The sequence below is a fragment of the Ostrinia nubilalis genome, chromosome 2 (genome assembly GCF_963855985.1).
Source record: "Ostrinia nubilalis chromosome 2, ilOstNubi1.1, whole genome shotgun sequence".
Taxonomy (NCBI): Eukaryota; Metazoa; Arthropoda; class Insecta; order Lepidoptera; family Crambidae; genus Ostrinia; species Ostrinia nubilalis.
The window spans coordinates 7,499,176-7,523,186 of NC_087089.1; the positions used below are offsets into that span (position 1 = coordinate 7,499,176).

Genomic DNA, 24,011 nt, shown 5'->3' on the forward strand with positions numbered 1-24,011 from the left:
TGACTGGCGAAAAAAAGGTAGAAAAACAAATTATCGTTCTATCATATAAAGTCTACATAATTATATACACTAACTTTTGGAGCTTGCTTAAACTTTTGTAACAAACATATTTCTTACTTTCTGCAAGCGACCTGATCTAGAAGAAACAATTCTACGCAAAGCAACCTGTTCTAAATAAATCATCGAACAACAAAGAAATGCTGAGTTGCGACAGTTAGTTAATGTGTTATTTTATGATAATGCTCGTTCGGCTCATGGCTTATGGCACGGGATGAAAAACGCACGACGTCGTTAACGCCGCGACTGGACTGGTCAGGAAACTGCAGCTACGGACACAACCGGACGCTAAAATAAACCATGTAGGGAACCGTCCTAGACATACAGTACTAAGTACGTCAAGCTAATTCTAATATGTAAATGTTAGTAATGTCCAGTTTGCTGTAACAATTTGATTGGAAAATGTTAGTAGATACTAACAAGAACTAAGCAAATTGCTATAGGAAGCAGTTATTCTTGATTTCCATTATAATTTAAATAAATGTTTGTTGTAAAAGAATAATTTAGTGGTAAAATGATCTTTACAAAGTTACTTATACTAGATAATAATTTTAGTACATCTAAGTAGTAGTCACCAACATCATGTACGTTCTGGCTAGTTTGAATTTATTATTAGAAAAAATATTACCGATGATTTGATTTGATTTGATGATGAATACCTTTTTAATATTGCATTAACAACTGCGCACTTCTACTACTCGTTAAGTCGAAGCCGACTTCGCGTCGCCAACCTATTTAATTAGTGTCTCTAGATTAATAATATAGTTTTAGTACCGGCTACTTCTTAACCTAAATCTAGAAAGTGGCAAGAAAGGCCATTAGGACACGCGGCAACCATGTTGTACAAAGTGAAGTTAATGCGCGTTGGCGAGCGTTTATAGGGGCGAGAAACCGTTCCAAAGAGTAATTGATAATGCTGCAAGCAAACATGATTTCCTATCGCTGATGTCCAGAATGTGTGTTAATCGCATCGAAAGTCCACTTCGTTCAGAAATACTAGATTCTTGAATATACTTAGATTGCAACATAATTTATGGTGAGAAGAAATTAAGCGATAGCTATTGAGGTAATCAAGTCACGCAAATTGAATACATCAAAAAAGTACATATGATACAAGCTACTGAACAAAATAATGTATGATTAATGGATGGGTGCATACATACCATTGAGGTAAGTGGCGATGTGGCGGTTACTAAGCTAGGGCGCGGGCTTACCGTAACTTTGAGAAAAACAAATATTTTACTAATAACACTTCTTGCCACATATTTTCACTCTTACTACTTTCCGTTTATCTGGATGCCAGAATGAGCATGAAGTACCGCGCGGAATGCTACGAGCCCTACCGCAAACCGAGCATTCACGCGTCCTACGCTCGTTCCTTGATCACGGAAAGAAAACAATTAACGGTAGCGTTTAATTTCTCACGTACGACTTAACGATTACACCACAGACAAACCCAGGAATGAATGGTCACTATATTTTATATAATTTCCTACTAAAATAAATAAAATGACGTAATGACTTTTCTTGTAAGTACTTGCTGTGATCGTTAACCCACGAGTCTAATTCAAGAAGTTCTTTCTCACCGTTTTAACGACAGAAATAAAAGTAGCGTCGTTTTACTGACATCTAAACGACACAGCTTTCTTTGAAAATTTCACCAGTGGCAGTCCCACCGAGCGTTAACTATTATTAACCACATTGTCACAAACGTGGCGTATTTACGGACATAGTGTCTGTCAATTATGATATTGGCCATTATCTGACATTACATAGCAATTTCTCTCTAAACATTTCATAGGAATCGAGTGTTAGATGATAGAAATTTGCCGCACCGCGGGCGAGGAACATGTTCTGGGGCGCGGCCTGTCACTCATGCTTACAGAAGTTAGCGTGTAACATCTCAATAACCACTTATTTAGAGATGACGTCTATTAGCCCTTCGCGTAAAACCAACTAGGTCTCTCTAGAAACCGCTGGCGAAATGCAGGCTGATTACAACATTCCGCATTTAGAGCAAACTCTACCAGAGCTTTTTATCGGTATATCAGCGGAGGCGCGTTGAGCAAAAAAGTGTTTCGCTCTTTAAATTTTATCTTACAGCAATTTTGGAAGCGTGATTCAGAACACTATTTTGTACTAAAAAGAAACTGATCTTAAATGAAATTTAAGCAAAGAGTAAACGGTAAGTACGATGGACTTGGCTTTCTTTAGGACAGGATAAAAAAGTACTAAAATAGTAATATTCTACCTAATTAAACAAGTTCTACAGCTATCTACTTTGTTATAAAGTGAAAACTGTTTTACAAAAAACTAATAAAGTTATTCACTAACATTTCAAGTAGGTAAAGCAGTTAAAAATAAAAATCAAACTCCTAAATATCACTAATAATCGAAAGTTATAAGACGTGTGCTACTTAATTTTTATTTATCATTTACGAAATTACTTTCACTTGCACAAGCAACAATGACGAAAACGTCTATCTCATAAATACAGCAAATTTATTTTCTATCAATCATGCTATCTGGAGTTCATCTGTGCAAACTCAATATCAATAAATCATTCATCGAACAAAGCCTTGTTTTTGTATCGGAGAATATCCAGTTATATCTACATTTACAAGATAATAGGCTAGTTTGGAAAATAGTAGAATTAGTAAAGACTGGTTGTGTCTTGAATATAGATACTTGGTCAACGCAAAGTTGTTGCAGACATGCAATCTTGTTTAACTCGCGAGTAAAATGCTTGACAACACAAAAAGAGGTAGAGTTCACGGACGTCCCACGGAAAGGTATCGAGACCATGTTTCTTTGCAGTGTCACACAATAGAGCAGTGGATACGAACAATGGTAGAAACAGTGTATTGGATTAACTAAAGTACGAGCTTACATGGGTAGATAGGCATATTTACACGATTGTACCTAACTTCTGAAATGTTGGATGCTTTTATTATGCGAATGTACTTTATTTTATGTAGGTGTCTGAAACTTACCCGTTCGTCAGAAGTATGAGTAGCCCAGGAACCAAATCCTGCAACAAACAATAGTAAAATTTAATAACGGCACCACTTTATGCTGAACGATGTAATACTTCAGAAGCCACGATAGCCGAACGGTGAAGGGGTCGGACTGGCCGACTCGTGATCCGGGGAACGCGGGTTCGGTCCCCGCCGCCGCTCGACTATTGTGGTGAGCTCACTCGTGACACAAGCATATTTAGCTTAGTACGAGGGGCTAACGGGAGTATTAGTAATTTGTGTAACAACAAATTACTAATAATCTTTATAAAAAAAAAAAAAAAAAAAAAAAAAAAAAAAAAAAAAAAACTTATAAGAATGAACTTAACATGACATAAAACGTTGTAAAAACGAAAACATAACCATTCTGTAATGTCTTCTTGAAGTTCAATTTGATCAATAGCTGCAAAAAACAGTTCACAATACCGCACAAGCAACCGTTACAAGTGGGCAATAATATTCGCATATTACCGTCACATTTTATGAACAACAATAAAATTGAATCACTACTAGTATTTTAAAGCTTCTGTAAAAGTTTTATATTTCTGAAAATTTTAAGATAGTTACTAATATACGTATAATGTAGATAAAACTGAATAACTATCATTATGGCACTTACTTATTATTTTTATAAACAACTAGGTACAACAAAAATAAATAAATAATGAGCTGGTATCGCTCGATACATCAAGATCGTCAAGTAAAACAACTTGATGATACAAGATAATCGAAGAAAAAACATTCTACTCTACTCTACAAGTACATTTATATTCAGAACACCAAAGTAAGAATACCTGTTAACATAATATTGGAAGCCACATTGAAGCGACTGAAACCAGTACACGCATTATCCGCATTTATTTGCTGATGTTAACATTATGTGCGACAACTGTGTTAGATAGAACCCCTATAATGTTTCAAAGTAACTCCTATTTGCTCCAGCCTCAATCGTGGTTACCTGCGTTTGACTTAATCAACACAATCGTTCAAGATCATTAATTGACCTTACCATGTTTACGCTGGCCGCTCGGGTGGACCCTGCGCTGCGCTACTTGCGTGAGTAATGATACCGCACCACTGACCCGCGACAACCCATCGGCCGCTACCAAGCGGATTTTATCACCTCATCAATTACCAAGTGAAACTGCTACTTAATTAGCGACACGCTTTTATAACCATATTCGTACCGACCAACATATAAAGTGACACCTACAAAACTCAAAAAATACAAAATTTTATACCGAAAGCCTGTCGCAATTATGCTATAAATTTTAAAAACTAAAGTATGTCATCACCGGTAAAAATCAATCGATATTGTATCGCATTAACATAATCGATAAAACAGTATTTTAATAGATGTTGTCATTGTATAAAAGCTGGAATTAATTTATCATTCGACTGCCTAACTCGGCAAAACATGATAATTTTTGCAAATCCCTTGTAAATTTATTGCCACCAACAAAGACGAAGAATGTTGTTTTCACACATTCGCTGCTTTAATTTTGCTTTTTAAGAAATATATAACGGTCGATGTGAAAGTACGTGATCTATTCGTAATATTATGTTAATGGCTGGTATTTCAAGTTATTCTTAGGATTTAAGCATTTATAAATGTAACGCAGGATATAATATTCATAAGATATAGAGTCATAAAAATATTAGTAGTTTCTTAATTATAGACAGAATATTCTAAAACCCCGACAGAAAACCCTTTCAAACGCCCCTAGCGCATACGTGGGATAAAAGCTGGAAAGAGTAAGCATCGTAAATAAAAGACGACGGCTCCAATAGTCTTTTTCTTAGCTTAGAGAATGGCGTTAGAGCAGGGAACAATATCGCTCGGGGCGTTCGTGCCGGCTCGTCCGAGCGGACGGGCAAAATGGAAAAATAAAGGCACTTTCGCATTGAAGTGGTTCCTATCGGCTTTCGGTGCGGTCGCTTCCCCCTTATCCGCAGCTGATCACTAGACAATGTGGTGGTGGGTGCGGGGTGGGCTGCGCGGGCGCGGCGCGAGCGCATGACCGCGCAGGGCGCAATGACCTTGCGCGCACATTCCTCCCGCTCTTTCGTACGCTCCCGCGGCCCTCCGACTCTCCCTGGTCTAGTCTATTACTTAGGCCACTTAGGGAATGTGCATTAGTATCGTTTGCATGTAATCTACTACGCCCCGCTGCAGTTTAGAGCTCCAAGCGCTGTATTGTTCCTGGTCTTATCAATGTTCGTTTAAAACTTTGAACCAGGGTACGTAGAGTCAGGTAGTTTATATAGTCAACGCTTGATCTATTTCATATTATAATCACTAATCAGGTGTTCATAAAAAGCTAATTTACATAATGTATAAACCAACTATAATTAAGAATCATCCGGTATTCAACAAGATAAGTATACCCACTTTCTCAGTTCATTCCTGCTTCGACAGAAAAAAAATAGGAACATATTCTTGTAAGTAAAGTTAAAGTGGCTCTACCGGTCTTACAATCGTAGAAGACCAAACACTTCAAGCTTTTCACTTGTTCGCATAACATTGCGCAAGAATTACACGTGCGGGACAATATTTAGGATGCTAACTTCAAACACACATGCGGCCGAGTACTATGATGCCCTAAAGTGGGTTAATAACCTTTGAAAACCTACAAAAAGTTGTAAAAGAACAAACACACTCACTAAACAAACAGAGAATAGTGTCGATATACGACGAGAACTTAGAACAAGAAACAAATCTCACTCTATTTTGAACGTTGTTCTTAAATATGGTAATGTTTGTCAATTATTCTAAAATAAACATTATTCACACTCACATTTGTGCATTTTCTTGAATTTTTACGTTAATCGTAATCTAAAAAGCGTTGTGAATCTACCCAGACGGGAAATAACGGACTCCAAATCCAATAATTGGAAAAGCACAAGCGTACGTCACAGAAACCGTTCGGAATGAGTCCGAATCGGCGCAAGCCTACGCCTGCGCCCGCCGAGCGTAACATAAACACACGTAATGAGCCCATTCCTTCACTATTTGCCTTTATTGTCTACCCACGCACTACCCATAACAAGCGTCTCTAAACTAGAGCACAGAAGTACATTTTGGAATACGAGTCTGCCCTTATTAATAAAATAGTATTCAATACTTTTTAATTTATTAAGTAAAAAGACGTTTTGTACAAAAAATGTGCAGTTTACTCATTTAGTTTGCATATTGACAAAAGAAGTGACGTTGATCAAGCTCAATTTCTCAGTTATGAAATCCAAACAGCAACAGTGAACTCATTTCATTGTTCCACAAAAATATCAAAAAGTTCGTTTTCAAAGAGCGTTGACGTCGTGGTTTATTGTATTATCAAACCGATTTTGATTTCTCATAAAACCTGATGTACTAAGAAAATAATTTGCTTTATTTCTTACATCGATATTACATAAACATAAAAGAGCTTTGAATGCCTTTGATTTCTCTAGTGTCGGCAGAGCTTTTGAAAGCACAATTAGAACTGTGTAATTACTAGAATCGGCAGCACAACTTGTTTCTCCATATTTAGAATTACTGATGGGGGACGTGAATATTTTTATGGCGACACTGAAGGCAAGGCGTAAAGCGAACATGCATTGTTCATGTCGAACTTCAAGTATGTCACATAGACGTGCATTCTGTGGCATAAAATTATACTGTGATGCTACACCTGTTACTTGAGTTATAAACCAAGAATTTTACTCTGTTTTTATCGTTTTCCCACAACCAGCAACGTCGAAAACCTCTTTATGGGGTGCGGTTAATTAGGGCCTTAATCAAAAACATTTAGACCTATTTAATTATGTATTTTCTCATGGAATTAATTGTATGTACGCTTTTAAGGCTAGAAAGAAATAAAAATGTTTATTAATACTAATATTACAAGCACGTAAAGTTGTAAATGTACTTACAAGGCTGTCACAAAAAATAGTGTCCAGGCCGTAAAGAACTGCGTGAATTGGCCATTAATCAAACATGATTACATTTGCAATCGTAAAACTGGACATGTTGTTTAGAAGATTAATCAAATAAAATAATAATATTTCTAATACTATTCAATATATTTATAAACATTCATGGACGTAATTTTTCTGTATAAAATATGTAAGTAGATATTTAAATAAAACATTTGATAACCTTTTGATGTTTCTCCTCTAAACTTTTTTAGTTTTTTATGAAAATGACGATTTGCAATGCATGTGTGAGTAAAGGTCAGTAATAAATACTATTATAGACGTACTTCTAGATACATAATTATCACGCACTTAAGTAATTTACGTTGTAATTAAAACAACAGGCTATCACTACCGTTAGTTAAATTAAATAGTTACCGCAAGTTATAAAACAGTGCTCCAGCATTCATTTGTAAGGCCATGGGAAAATAGTTGACGTCATTAAGAACAATATTTTTTGTTGTTTTAACTGCCCATTTAATAGGGGCGTTCTATCACAGCGAGGTATTATATATTATAGCCAGTAACCGGTTATTTCTAATTAAAAACTTTAAAATATTTTCCTAATCTCTATAGTGTAATTAAAAAGTATTAAAAAAATATTCTTTGACTTCTCTGAAACAATTTTTTATTAATGTACTGTATAATTTCTTTTAAGACCAGCGGAATCTTGCAAAATTATACATATTATGATCTTTCTCTTAAGATCTTACATGGAGGTAGGTAATAGTAATACGAACGGATGCAGCTGTATGTATTCACTCTGCTTTCAGCCTTTGAAGATAATACACCGCCGCTGATTACAGATAATATTGAAAAAATTAAGAAATGCTACCACGCCTTACCAGTAGGTAATGCCATTATTAATTTCCCTTTTCATTGATTTCTACTCGTAACAAAAACTAAAACACCGCAAATCTTTTGAACTTTACCCATAACAGCGATTTACTTTAATATAAGCACACGTTTTTACTAGATTATGTTAAATATCCTATAAATAACAAGCATTCACCCAAGAGAGGATCGCCGTGCTCACCTTCCCTACACCTATTAATAGATAAGTGCTCTCTTAGCCTTGGATATTTCTAAGTCTAAAATAACGTTTCTTTTTAACCACCAAGTTGCCTATGATAAATCGTGCCGATTATACAAATAATCTCGCAAATAACGGATCCATCTACGAGGCAATGCAATGACTACATAAACCACACATAAACATTAAATACAGTTACTACTAGATAAGAACGTTAATGTATCTCTTTACATTTCGTTTTTACGCAACTATGAAACTCTGTGGTAGAGCTGATGCACTATTTAGTAATTTTACTTAAACTTTCATCGTCTCATGCTTTTATTTAATTGACCAAAAACCATGCCCTCGACTCATTCCCACTACTGTTTACCCTGAAACGATTTAGCTAGACTGTCAATAAAATTCAACAGACCCAGATTATTTTGATCTTCGTAAATGTATTAAAAGTGATCTCACATGCATTTGTAGTGAATAAATGGAATAAAAGATTTTACTGCGAACACAAACTGCGCTGAACTCGATAAATCTTTGTACATCACAAGAATTTAGTTGCACAAGATCTAGCAACACAGCTTAGTCTTAACGAACGTGACAGTGGAAAATGTTCCAACTCTTTTATTCTATTTTTCTCAGTCATTTCAGATGCCTCTAGCGTCTTAATTGAAGATAGCACGTTAAGATTAAATAACGAACTTTGCAATTTTATTTTATTTTCTTTGCCCCACCATCGACTTTGCTGATTTGAAAAAAAAATGTTAAGCTAAAAAATATCTTATAAGTAATCTTTTAATGGCTTTAATTTATTATCATCTTATTAAAAAAAAAGTCTATGAAATACCTGGAGTTCAGACGGATATTACGTATATTTTTCTTGACAACCTTAAGAAATAATAAACGGTATAGAAAAATCATATGAATAAATCAATAAAATAATCATTACACGTCTTCCAAATCGTGAGCAAGGAGCTTGGACTTGGATGTCAAATAAATACCCGAGTCTGTGAATAGAGATTCTTAAGTATTTTTAATCCTTTAGTCGAGCCCGCCGGGCTAGACGTATCCGCTCGATCTATAAACATGCAGCCCACAGGTACGAAGATTAATGTGCACAAAAAGCAAAAGGTGTTAAGTGTTTTTCAGTGAATTCGCAAGTGGACAAGTTTATTTGCTTATACCCGAGAATTTACTTTCAACATTCTTAGGCTGGGATGAATCAACCATTCAGTGCTTTTTCATTGTTTGTGTTACATACTAAGACTGAGTTGCACCACCTTATTTTAACCGTAACTATAACCACAACCGGTATTTTTTGTATGGAGTTTGACAGGCTTTTGATGTTTGTTAAAGTTAAAGTAAGATGGTGAAACCCAGCCTAAGAATTGCGAAGAAACCTTGAATTCATCCAGGCGTCTGTCAAAATTTTACCATTACCATTCATTTTATTTTGTGTTGAGAAGGAGTGAGAATATAAGAAAAGATATAGAAGTATTTTTGTACTGGTGTCTACGACGATGCTGAATAACAATTTAAATAAATAAATAAAACTATTTTAATGAGTCATTCCAACTTTATAAAACATTATGTTCTCACTTTAATCATTATAACGAAGTGTTTTTGATTCAATTTAATTGCAATTAATGTAATAATGCTATTCTTTCTTTGTTTTTTCCCACAATAACATTAACAACAACACAATATTATTCAATATTTTTCTTCTATAAGGCTGCGTTTTCACTGAAGCGGAGCAAAAGTAGATTGCAGGATAGAGAAGCGAAAACCTAGCAATCTTCAATGTAATAAAATTTGGACGTAATGAAGAACATGAAATAGAATCACACTGCTGGCGATATTTGTCTGATGGCGTCCGCGTCACCAAAAGTCCACCTTCATCTGTCATCAAAAGTCGACTCCAGCTCCTCTCCTCTTATAACTCTTATTCTTCACGAATTCAAACTAGTACCGTCTCCTTTTTGCGAGTGTTCCACTGATGATGTCAGTCATGAGCGAGCAGTCTGCCCATCGTATCTTGTGGGAGTGTGATCTTTGGAAACATGAACGTGATATAATGCTTAATTCAATACAACATACACTGTTGTACTGTTTCCGCAATTTATTACACCGATCTTGTCGCGACAAGGAAAAATTTCCGTGTTTTTAAGCGATTTTGTGAAAAATATTATTGGCAGCTAATTGCTCATAATATAGGCCCCCTTAATTGATATTTATTGTCCGTGGTGCATATCTTTTCATAAAGGTTATTAAGCCTTTGTTTGTTATCTGTCATCCGCTTTGCAATGGAGGGAAGTCGAACCTTAATTTCGAACTCCTCCTATGTTCTTCTGATTAATTTCATTACGGGTCCAATGACAGTTTAACTTTCCCCCGGGACAAACTTGACCTTCATTGGTTGGGTTTTTATGGCGGTCAAGCTGTAGATCTTGGCTACACAAAAGTTGCAGTGGTAGGAACGAGAGGTGGGAATAGTTCATATATCTCTTCTTCTATCTACTTCTGTAGAAAGCAATACTACGAATATACACAAGTCCGCTCCGCTTCACAGAAAACGCTGCTTAACTGACCGGGGATCTTTTTTGTGTGATATTTTTTGTTACACTTGAGAAATGTACTCGATCTTTTGATAAAAATGATATGAGTCTTGATGCTTTACTAAGGAATTTTAATTGCATTAATTTAATTGGACAGAAACATTCATCGAATAAAATGAATTTATTACGACTATTTAAAAAAGCATGTAAGTAATTCAAAAAAGGTTTTTCTAGGAAATCAGTTTTCCTTTCCTTTCAATTAATTTTATTTTACGTTTTTCATTTATTTATTGCGGTATAAATGAGAGAATGCGTTTATACCTTAGAAAACGAATTGTTTATCACATAAAAAAGCACAAATTGCCGTAATGTGTAAACATTAGCTCGAGTAATACACGAGTGCGATATCGCGCGGTGCCGATACCATCTCAGCGCCGGCCACGCGGCGGACTCCGGAGACCAATTTAGGAGAGAGCCCGTTAGAATTCTTTTCGCAAACGACTTGACGATGGACACGGCCCGACACGCTATTATATCGAATTTTACGCCTATAATTACAAATTAGAAGCAGATACGTACACAATGATGTTTTATAGTAGGTTAACACAATTATTTATTTCTTTTTAGGTGTGATTTCTCCGGTCCGTTGATTCTTATCTTTTACTCGATATTGCCCTCGACTTCGTCCGCGATAACTTTAGATTTTGTTAAACAATTAGCATTCTTTTGTACTCCGCGTAGAGTTATATTTCTTTAAATGCGTTATATCGCATCGTTTTGCTTTTAAATGTAACTGACCTTACTTTCCAATTCCAGAAATATAAGTTTTTTAACATCTTTCCATCACGTGTACTCGTATTACCCTCTGAAACTCTTCCCATCATAAAAGTTATTAATGATTAATTTTTATTACTAACCCATTACATCTATGCAATTATCTGTTCAAATTTGCATTCTTTCGTAAAAAATATATAATAGGTACTATTAAATTTTGTTAAACTGAAAATTATGACTATGAAAATAGTCCGGTCGCTATAAATTTTAGTGGCATTGATAATTTTCAAATTAAGTGATGAATTCATACGTGCGAAACCGTGGAAAAAACCGTAGGTAGCTTTTCGGGTAATTATTTGCATCGTAGCAAACAAATCACGTTTTGCTACGAGCTACGGAAACAACGTAGTCATAGGTCACAGCGCGTTGATGTCTAATGCACGCGTTCATATTTTCGTAGCAATATTTCTTTGATAATGACAAAATACCAAATCACAGTAGCACTTTCTATCAATTTACGTCATTTCGTGATTTCTGTGATTGCTTCTTTAGAAAGTATTGTCCGGAGCTTTCGAAAAAGGGGTAATGCCCTTGTTTCAAAACTCGAAGCGACAACGTGACTTCGATCATCAGCGATCGTTGACAGCGTGGATAATATTATCTCATTGTTTTGTCGTGGTGAGAAGCGGGAGCCGATCCTGATCTGATACGGTGCAGGAGGCGGCGTGCAGGCTCTGGTCGGCGACCGCGGAACAGCGTCCCCACAATTATTATGTAATAAAAAATAATAAGTACAGCTTCAAATACAACCGCACGCCCGAGATCACAAGGAAGGGACTAGCGATGCTTAGCTCGGCTCACTTTTGTTTATGATCCATTCTTAGACATTATTGCTTTATTGTGGCTTATTGTTGTCTGCGAATGTCTGCACGTGAATGGTTTTTGCGTTTAATAAAATTGATCCAATAATCCAAAATAACATCAATTTCAGATTTTCAATTTTGCGTTCATAACTTTTTATTAAGAGCGCTTCGTCCTCCATATAATTGAGATGATGAAATCTGATTTTGCTATTCTAGAGACAGCACGTCTTGAAGAGAGCTTTGAACTGGCGTACCGACGGAGGCATCCGGCATTTTGTAAATTGATAATTTTAATATCCTATGGATATTTTCAGATGTTTATTGCATGAGTGCACGTAATCTGTGAATCGGTTCTCGGTGTTTATGCTGATGCGCGGGCGGCTCTAATAAGCCATTAACTTAATATACGAGCACCTGGCCACGAAAATATGCGAAGCGATCAAACTAATTGTGTCTATTAATGGATGTTTATTAAAATATAGACCATATAATTATTTTATTACGTAAATTATTATCTATCTAGTAATAACTAATAATTAATAAATAAATGGTTCTAATACATGTAGTTTTAATAAGATTACACAAAATTAACATCAGAATAGAGCCAACAAGAAAATCAAACAAGAAATGGAAGCTCTTATAAAAATAAAGACATAAAATCATCATTTGGAACCAGCAATCATCTATATTATTGTTCTGTATCAATGTCGTTCGAAAATAAATTATTAACGTTTACTGTATAAAAATGCAATCATTTATTTTATTCAATTCAATTTTATGAACTGAAAATTAAACACTTAAATCAATCACTGTCCTGTTTACGTAAACTGAAAATAAAAAAAAATCAAATATTTCGAAGAAAAAAGCTACAGCATGCTTGTAATGTCATTCTTTTTCCTAATAATAACGGCAATCTATCATGTTTTGCTGTCCACTTAACAAAATAATGCTGTGATAATGATTGTTACGTTATATTACCGCACGCTAGTGCATCGTACCGTACTAGGTAAAAATAGCTGAGAGACGGCACAAAATTAACATAACTAGTTGCGATGCGGACTGGAAATACTTGACCGATAAAAATACAAAGCGGCGGAGATAAGTGAGCTGTTATCAGCGCCATTGTCGTAATAATACACTCGTTACATCGCCGCACACGTTATCTGATCGCAGTGACAGACGGCGCATCGAGCACACATCTGTCGGCAGAGCAACATATCAAAATAAACATAACGCGTGTAATGAGCTGACACTGACCACTTGTTGTTTAGAATAATAAACATAATGCTATCAGAATGCTATGAATAGTTGCTCGTCGTGACGATTGGAATAAAATTGTAATGATATTATCAACTTTTCAAGAAAGCTTTGGGGAAAATATTGTTATGGAAATATCATCTCTTTTCTAATAATCTCATCTCAAACTTTTTGATAAATCAGTATGTTATACTTATTTATTTCGATATATTTATTTTAGTAAATATGATTAAGTATTCATCAGTTGATATGAAAACTTTGCTATCAAAGCCTGTCGCTAGATATCATGGACCGCCGCTGTAAAATATGATACCTATTCTTTACAAAGATAATATTTCCATGCCTTAGATTTCCTATAGATGCCTGCTTCGGTTCGCTGTAATAACGAAAGCCAGTTGTGCCTCCAGGAAGCGCGAGTGTCGCGGTCAGCGGATAACTGGCCGCGTCACGCTCCGCCGCGCGGTGTCGTGGGCGCGCCGCGACCAGCCTTCAATTAACTATCCACTATCCAGCCTTTGAAGTGCTTGGATGGTATAACAATATCACATAAATTCGCGGGCACTATGCATTATCGGAGATAAGTTTCTATCAGAAATATTGTTGGAAGCTTTCGAGCTTTTTAATTTGTTTTTCTTTACACTGCATAAATTATATTGCTAATGGTATAAGTGCGTATAAGACACCTATTGCATGTTCCTTGTAAGGTAATAAATTAATATACTTACAGGGGGCCTTAACGGAAGATGCTCTTAATTCAAATTAAATGATGTTAAGATACATAATGAGTAATCGCCACCTTAGTTAGGTGTTAAGGTGTCGATAAGGTCGTGTAGGCTTTTATAAGCACATCTAATGCCTAGCGATAATTACGCCTGAGGCCGGACATAGTTAATTTAATGACCTGTGAAGCGGAATATCGATGTGTTCGTTGGATTAGATGTCTGATACGTATGCAGTGGCAAGTGAGCTCATCGATGCAGCGGGCGGGTCGCCGCAGCGCGGGCGGCACGGTTCCCAAGCGCACGCACCACTGACGCTCGCTTCATGTGAGCGTTACACTATTCCACTTACAAGAGAAATGCACGCGAAAAACCACCAGCTCATTCACACTATCGATCAAATGAATCAGCTTGTTTACAGCAAACACTAATACTAATGTATTCATATCCTATCTAAACAAGCTTTTGAATAATTTAACTAATCATAATTTAAAGTTCAATTCATCTATGCACCAGACGCATTGGAAAGTCAATTTCGACGTTCCACTAGCGAATTCACAACAATACGCACCTTCACTTTTTGGGTCATGATATCGAGTCATAATAACTCAAAATTATTAAGTTTGCCGATTGCCGGACATAATGCGAGGTGGTATCGCGTGCACTTTCTCGTTTATTCATCAGCTTAGTGGGTCGCGCGCGACGTGCGCCCGCGAGCACGCGCCCTGGCCCGGCCGGCTGTGGTAAATCCATTATACCCAACAATACACCACTAATGTTTCCACCCGACTACGTGATCCGAACTGTCAGTGAAAGTTACATTTGTGTCGTTTTGTCAAATGAAACAACCGTTATTAAACCCACTAAGTCTTATTCCGTGGATAAAACGTTTTGGCCCAAACCCGTGAAGGACACGCCTACGAATGTTTACGTACTCGTCAAGCGAATAGAGCGGAATGTTAAAAATCTCGGGTAACTGTACTCGAGGCGGCATATTGCCGCGAGATGCAGGCGATAGCGAGCGTTATGCCCACAGCCGCCGCAGCACCGTCCACTCGCGGAGACGCGCTCACGACCAAATATTGACTGTTACCCGAATTCCAACAAGGTATACACAAGCCACTCATCACCCACTGAGTCATAAATTACTCAATCAACATGATCACATTAATTTTACGTTCAATTAAATGAATTGATGATGATTAATGACTTAAAATTTCTCGTACAAACTGATTAATATTCAGAATCTCGGGTACTTTCATATAAATCTGCAATTTATTAAATGTTTTCAGTTCCGCCTGCAGCTAAGTATATAACTAAAAGTTATTTTTTAACAACTAGGTTACCTAAATCATTTGTGATTTAAGAATGGTTAGTGAAAACTATTATTACCATAATATTACCAGATGATATTTTATTTTTGGGTAAGTTACAAGGATGTAGGCGTGACTTCTTAGTACAAGTCATTGTATGAAAATATTCGCAAACACGTGTAAATATGCAAATTCCGAAAGAAAGTAAAAACATTTCACTTCAATACATAACAACCAAAAAAACCTTCTTTGAAAAATAAACATAATAGCTCTTTTGTGATGATTTCTATAGCCGATAAAAATACTAATATCATGTATAAACACTACATAAATGCAGTACCTGTTGAGTTCATGTGATAAAGACTATAGGTAACTACGGAACTATAAAATTGTAAGATCAATAGCATAAGTAAAAATGGCGACATGCAAATCCTGATCTATTTTATTCATTATGATAATCAAGCAAACAACTAGCTTAATTTATCCACACTTATCATAATCAGCATTCAAATAAAATGCGAATAAGAAATCTCTATCCAAATCGGCTGGTTATGACAATGGCGAGTGCTACTTACAATCGATTATCGCGCGATAACTCGAAGTGGACAATCGTATAATAGAGATGTGTTATTAGATATAACTGTACGCTGAACGTGTAATGAGGCACGGCAAATCTCAAATAAAATGCGAGACATTACGGAATTGTGCGGCAGTAGTGGGTCGGCTTCGACTGAGAGGGCACTGGGTCGTGGGGAAAGTAGTGGGGCCTTATGTACGTGCACGGTGCATGCCGCAATTACACCGCCGATCTGCTGCTACATTATGTCTCTGGCGGATTTTAGAAATCGTCTCTGACTGCGGCTTCCGAGGTAGCAGACTGATACAACCAAATGAAAAGCCTTTTAGATGTAGGTAAACCTACATTTAAAGATGGGTATAAAAGTTACGTAGCTTTTAAAATTGTCTTTGTGTTAAATAACATTTTCTTTGTCTGAAGGAAACTTAAACTTAACTTAAAATATACTTTTTTTTTAACTTAACTTTTGACTTCCCCAAACTAAAAGCAACCAAAGACTTTATTTAGAATGGTTACAAATAAATAAAATCGGTAGTTGTCAATTACGCACATGATTTGTTCCGTGCACGAATTCAAGTCGAATGGTTCAAAAATACCTCTTCAAAGCCTGTGAAACTCTGAGTCACGCACGAATGTCTAGGGTATGACCCTTTGAACTATTCGTACATGCATAATCGTGTATCTGCCTGTGAGTGTGATGAACACAATAGATTCAATTCACATCGCTAATTTTAATAAATTAATAACTAATCAGGCACTTTCTTTGATATGCAGGTAACTTATTTTGTAAAAACTAATTTGTAAAGAAAATATATTTATTTAGGTGAAATCCAATAAACATTAATAATTGTATTAAGCAACCCAACTATTGCTCCATAAATCATATTTAAATAAAGAGGAAGGAGTAAATTAAATGGAACTTAAAGTGTATGTGTATGAACCGTGAAATAATTTGCAATTTGTTATAAATTATAATGATTAACACGTAGCCATAAATAAAGGTCATTATCAATGCCCGGCAGCTCAAGCCGAGGCTAAATGTTTGGATAGCATGCCGACTGCCGCGTGAAACTGTGAGAAATGTTAGCGAAACTTCTATTTAAACACCGATCAATCAATCAAATAATAATAAACTGCGACGTATGATCAATTTTACCTAACTATAAAACCATTAATCTTCCAGACACTTGTCGACTCATTTCACTCAATTCTGTACCATATTCATGTCTGCATAGAATACTGTTTTTTACTTTAGTAATTTCACTTTATTTGTGGTTTGTAACTTTTTATTGCCATGAATAAAGTGTGTAGCGCTGGCAAAAAAACAAATGTTATTGTTACTTCATATCAATCAAATTGATGAATTGCAAAAGGTAAAGGTTAAAACATATTATTCCTTGCAAGCCAGTGCTTTATTGTTTTAATTTTAAAGTAACAATGATAACATATAGAGTGACAGAATACATAGTCATGATCAAGATGTAACGTACAGTTACAAATAAGATGTTACTGAAAACTTGGCACGTTTGTCAGAAAAAAACACGGTCGATTTTCACTTGTGAGCTTTTATAAAAGAGCAATTTATCATTTGGTTCAGCATACAGGAAAATGCATCGTTGTTTCGTTGAGCGATTCTAAAGTAGAGTTGCCCTACAAAACGCGTACTGAAGCCACTATATTAAGTCTATAAGTGATAAAGAGTCGATACGCATTACGCATAAGCAGAACACAATGGTGACACCAACCGGGCGGGCGCCATATGAATTCGATATGCGGCTCATAACTGGACCAGGACAGATTGATTCGGGTGGGGCGGTCAAGGCCGCGTGCACTGGCCGCAAAAAACTAACTGGTTGCGCCCACGCATGCGGTTATCATAGACGTGTTTTTTTTTGCGGTAACACCTTACGACATACAAATAATTTGTAAGTACGCGGGTTATTGATGTTCGATGTTTTATTACCTTCTCTTGTATGCCATTTTATACTAATGTGTACTGTCTTTTTATACTTTAATTTGATTAAGATCAAACACTATCCTATTGCCCATAGCTCTACAAGAGCTGTAGTTGGTTGTTTCTAAAGAGTACCTACTTGTTTGTGTTGAGAAAAACTGTATGTAGGTACCTACTTATACATAAGTACGTACACGTAACATGATGCTTATTTACCACAATTGCAAACTCTATCAATAAAAATTGGTGCCTGTTACGAGTGCTACGAGCATGTCTTGTGCCTTCCGGGGTCGTCGGGGCGCTAATTGCGATTATACTCGTAGTATTAATGTTAAAATCCAAGATGGCGAACGTGTTCCACTTGTAGAGACGCCGATACTCACTTAAGAAGTAACTACCAGAGCTCATTTTACAATTAGATATTATGCATAGAACATGAAAGTGAGGAAAAGCAGTGCATGTAGTGTTCAGAGTAATCCATAAAAGCGGCACTTATAATATACATATTCTACATGGTAGTGGACCTGATTTCTCACAACACAATATCTCTGTTAATGCATAAAATATTGCAATCAACTTCACTTTAGATACTTATTTATGCACGATGTTTGGTAGTTAATTATGTACAATGAATCTGTGATAGTTCTTACACACACAAATGCATAATTTTATAATAATACCCGTAAGCTAAGTAGCCGAAATACTAAAAAAATGCTAGTAAGCGTGCGAAACAAAAAAAGAAGACAAATCTTAAGTCTTCAAATTAATGGCCATAATGGTTAATTAAGAGTAAAAAATGTGACGGGTATTAACTCTGTCTGTATTTAAATACCTCCTACTGTGATGACTCAGTATACGGTAAAATGATTTGGTATACGTTTTTTGCTCCTTCAAACTTTATTTGTAATGACGACGATAAGACATTGTGAGCATAATAAATGAAAGTGTAATAAAATAGCGTTTACGCGTAATAATTTAGTTAACAGTCTGCCATGGAAATAACATGGGGGACGTTTTTGTTACTACGCGGCCCTACGTTCTTTACTTTCCCTACTAGTTTTATTTTTACACGGTTAGTGTTTGGTTTGCCTGAAGGGAGTCGTTCAAAAGACTAGGAGAGGGTTATTAAATTTTTAATAACTTGCATCCTGTAATGGTCGACGCCTTGCAACCTGTTCTTGAACTAGTCTTAGAACGAGAACCGAGAAAATAGAAGCGAGTTAGTTCTAGTTGCTCACAAAGACATCAGTTATAGGATTGTAATGGGACAGTTGTAAATATCTTTTTTATGTTAATCTTTATGTTTGAATTATTAACCCATTTAAAGAACAGCCGGCAAATAAATTGGACTGAAAACCTATTAGTAGAATTAAGTTTCAAGTTAAAGTTCCTTTAAATAATTTATATTTTAAACTCATTTTCTAACTATTCCTAACTAGTTATTCTTATTTTTTTAAATGTTAAGAATTATTCACAATAATATATACTCGTATCATGATTTACAAAAAAGGTTTTTAACATGGATACAACGTGGAACTTTCCAAGTTTTTTTATCTCCGACGACGACTTACCGCTATGAAACTAAATATTTTCATTCATGTTTAAGGAACGGAAAAAAGACACGACTTCTGGATTCGATCCACGCAGCTTTTTGCACAAAAAAGGTGAACGTTGATGTTAAACATAAAACTATCATGATAATCGTAGCTCAGATTTATCCCTTGACTAATCCCAGTTGTATACAGTGTTATTATCATAATCTCAACCTGTAGCTTTTTATAAATATATTTAATACATGATAATTGGACCTTGAAGCTTGAAATATCATAGGTGCATCATACATTTTACCCTCAAACGTTTCTATTTATTTTCTAACGCATGAGTGTATCGTATATGTATATCGTGGTGGAATCCACCTAGCAAGTAATGACTATCTCCAAGGAAATAAGAGTTATTTCAAACTAAATTGATGTCAATAGCTTTCTTTCTAGCCACCTGCCTGTGTTCTAAAGCTTACACGAACTATTAGAAGTCAGCGTGGCAACAAAAACGTCAATCGTCGCACACAGCCTATATCTCACGCGAGTGCATGTAATACCCTAAGAGACCGTCTCCTTGTAATTCGCTAGTAATGACGGTAATCATTTTATCATCTTCATACCAATAGCTTGCGTTTGTACAGAGCAATAGGGCCGCGGAGGACCGTGCGAATAAAAGGTAAAAGACGACATGTTTGTAATTTAGTGATTGTAGACCTCTTATAGTCATGATCATGAATAACATTTATCGAGCAGAAAATTGATCTAAACGTACACGAGTAATTTTATTTTGATGCAAGTTGTGAGTTAAACAAGTATTTTTATAGGACGTCTGTTAGCGTAATGGTTAGTTTATGCCGGGGATTAATGAAGCAGGCATTATGTTTATTCTAGGACTGTGTATTACACCTGTTTTTTTTTCGTATCTAACCTTTTTGGTTTTGTTATTTTCTGCGCTAAGAATAGGAATGATTCAAAAGTAATCGCTATATTATTATATCCCTGCAATCTCTACATATTTAAAAAAAAAACTGATATTATTTTCCCTGAAATGAAACTGAACTCAATATGGCCCCTGTTTCCGAAATAAATATTAATAGTATAACATGCGATGATAAAAATGGATAATAAAAGGTCAATGTCCCCTAATAATAAGATAACAAAAAATATTATTGTGTATAACTAAATTGAACTTATAACATTAGTTAGATAACATTGTAAGTTCAATTTGGTTATCCACATACATAATATAAATATTAAATTATTTATGTAATAACATTCGTGTTGAAAATTATTTTATTTATTGTCATGCTAAAAAATGTTGACAAACTATGTATAACAAATTTTAATCTTTAGTATCAAAGAAAACTGCGTAATTACTTATAAAAATCTGACATTTTGTGTAATGCCTACTCACTCGTAATGTGATTCATGCATTTCTTCAAATATTTTAAATGCTGTTAGGAAAAGTTGGTTAGTGTAAAATTCACGTTTTATACCTGTGCACAGCAGGCTGCTTCACAGTCTTTGATGATCACTGGATAATGTTCAAAGTTCACAGGAAACTAAACTGTCCCGGGGCTGGGAAGCGAGCACTGGACCCCGAAGTCCCGAACAAATGAACCGCGAACTAGCGAACTTTGGTGCTCGACACCGGCGCGAATGTTCGGAAAACGCGGCGAACACGCAGCCGGCCGGGCGTCTCAAACCGAATGAAATGGTGAAGAAGACGCCGCGGTCTTTTATAGACGTGACCGTAACCTGACGCCGGATAACGGGCACCGCCTGCGCTCAGCCACCCGACTAGCGACCGTGCTGCGCCGGCGCAAGGGCCATATTCTCCGCCGGGAAAAGCGCCTTCTTGCTGTAACAGATAGATAGAATTTTCAATAAAGCGCCCGGAGCTGAACGCTGCAATTCGCTGGTGTTAGCGCTTGCAAACCCTAGACGGAAGAGGACACGACGGTAACATAAATGGCATCGGTTAAGGCCATCGATACCAAACCAAAACACTAAGTGCATTCTGACTGTTTGCTCTATTTACACTTAAAATATAACTTAATATAAAATATCATCGCTAATACTCACTAGCGATAGACCGCCATGGTTCCTTGAGCTTTTAAATTGCACTTGACCAAGATGTTTCTTGATTAAAGTAAAGCTACGTTTTTTTTTTTTCATGTCATTTAAGTGCAATGCACGCACATTTCATCTAAATCCGTTAATCCGTCAATGAATTTCAATAGAATACATTATAAAAAAACTTAAGCGAGTACGAGTATACTTATACATTTTTTTTTAATTATAAAATCGTGATCAGTTTATCTGGTAAGTAGCTAGTTTACATTACTACATAGGATGAGTGATAAGAATAAAAATATATTAATTGAGAGTTACCGAAAACTTGAATATACAGGATGTCCCAAAAAGTAGTGTCAAGCCGAAGCCCAGAAGTAGAGCATCTAGTCACTAGTCGCACTAGGGCTACCCGAATCACCGCGACTTTTGATAGATTTCGAGTTATGTTTTTTTTTACAACATACAGGTTTTTAGTTTACATTCGTGTTATAGATGTAAACACTTCTGAATCAGCTAGACCTAGTATTCATCTAATAACAATAAAAAAATCAGGCATGTAACTTGACTAAGTATTCGCGCCACAGTGATCAAAAAAGTGCTTAGGCACTTTTTTGATTTGAAAGTTATGATTAAGTGCCTAAGCACAGAAATTTAAAACAACTTTCGAGTTAAATATCGCGGAAAATACATAGGGGTGATTCGGATAGCCCTAGTGATGCTCTACCTCTGGGCTTAGGCTTGACACTACTTTTTGAGACAGCCTGTATAAGCATTATTTTAATTCTTAAAATAGCTCAATCTAATTCATATAATACTATAAAATGTCAAACAAGCATAAATTATGAATAAATAAATACATAAAGTGGCATAATGATAGGTTACACTGATGTATTAGTTCATTGGACCGTAGCGAGGTAGTGAATGAAGTGTTTTGTGTTTTGCTCAACGCGATTATAGTAAAATTACCGCACAGAGCGCTATAGATTAATGCGGTTACGTGCTTGGCACCGGCAGCTTCACACTGGTCCTGACATGTGAACGAGCAAATTAGATGAATGCGGAACAAGAACTCGGTTTATGTGGGAAAATATTTGCTTTCTTAAGCCTCGTAGATGCTGTTGAGGTTAACGTTACTGTGAAGAGCAATTAAGTGTGTGTAAACATGATTCAGTAGGCAAAATGCGATGAATGAACAAGAAACAGCGAGTAGCGCGCACCGTGTTGAATGGCACCGCGACAAAAAGCGTTTGCGGAATTAAGTGATTATTTACAAACACAATACTATAATTACGTCGTATCAGTATGCAAACTAGATATTGTGTTACTGTGAACTCGCCTACATTATTATAGAGATGGATGACAGTAGTAACGTATTCATATCACATAAAATAAGAAGGAAATCAAATATTTATGGACCTTACACTAAACGTCTGACAATAAAGGCAAGGCTCTGACATCACGTCATGCATTTACTTCTTTATGATATGACATCAACGTAACCGTATAATAACGTCACTGTCGCCTTATTAATATTCTAACTTAGATTTGGTCGTAAGTTTATAACAGAGCTTTGGATTTCAACTTAACTGAGCTGCCCTACAACACCTGCGCCTACTTGCATTTATGGCGAATATTTATAATAACAAATTGCACAGTTGGCCTTTCAGTGACGTTAGACATCTTGCAATTGCCTAAGACATAAGAACATACCTACTTAATTTTAATATGGTATGTGTTTTTATTTATATGATTTATTAAACAAGTAACTGCTTGACTAAAAATATAAACCGACCGCTAAAGTATAGGAGGTGAGGTGCTTCATATAAATAATTACTTATTTAACAGAAATAATTACGCGAATTTTATTTTAATATAAAATATTTTGAAATACGTCACTTACCTAAAGGCGATTTAATTCCACTGCAGGAACTTCTATTTTTTCAGGAACTTCTAGCTTTACAAGTTTGTTTTGATTATGTGGTTCCCTCAATTTTACCTCTTTACTGTTACACCACAATCATAAAATGTGTTTAAACCGAAAGAAACAAAAATCGAACTTAAATTAATACACTCGAACAATAGCTGAAAAAAATATAGGTAAGTTGTTTTACTACCTATTACTTAGATAAACTTATAGTTTTCGTTGTCAATGGCAATTCAATTGCTGATGAAACAAAAGTCAAGGAAAATGCTTTTGGTAATATACGAGTACGTAATCATTATGTAGCTCGTAATATGCTTTAATAGATAGAGTTCTTTATTTATATTAGTTAGGACAAAAATCACCTAAAAACCATACAGCATAAATGGGAAACTGAGTAATTGTACGT

At 35.8% G+C, this 24,011-nt stretch overlaps 1 protein-coding gene across 1 annotated transcript in view; it reads right to left on the bottom strand.

Annotated features, from left to right (window-relative positions):
- Positions 1-21,314, bottom strand: part of LOC135081516 (uncharacterized) — a 61,783-nt gene extending 40,469 nt beyond the window's left edge. The window contains exons 1-2 of the mRNA XM_063976245.1: positions 21,102-21,314; positions 3,051-3,088 (exon numbers count right to left, since the gene is read on the bottom strand). The gene's annotated coding sequence lies outside the window, so the exon portion shown is untranslated. The remainder of the gene's footprint in view (positions 1-3,050; positions 3,089-21,101) is intronic.
- Positions 21,315-24,011: the final 2,697 nt, after the last annotated feature.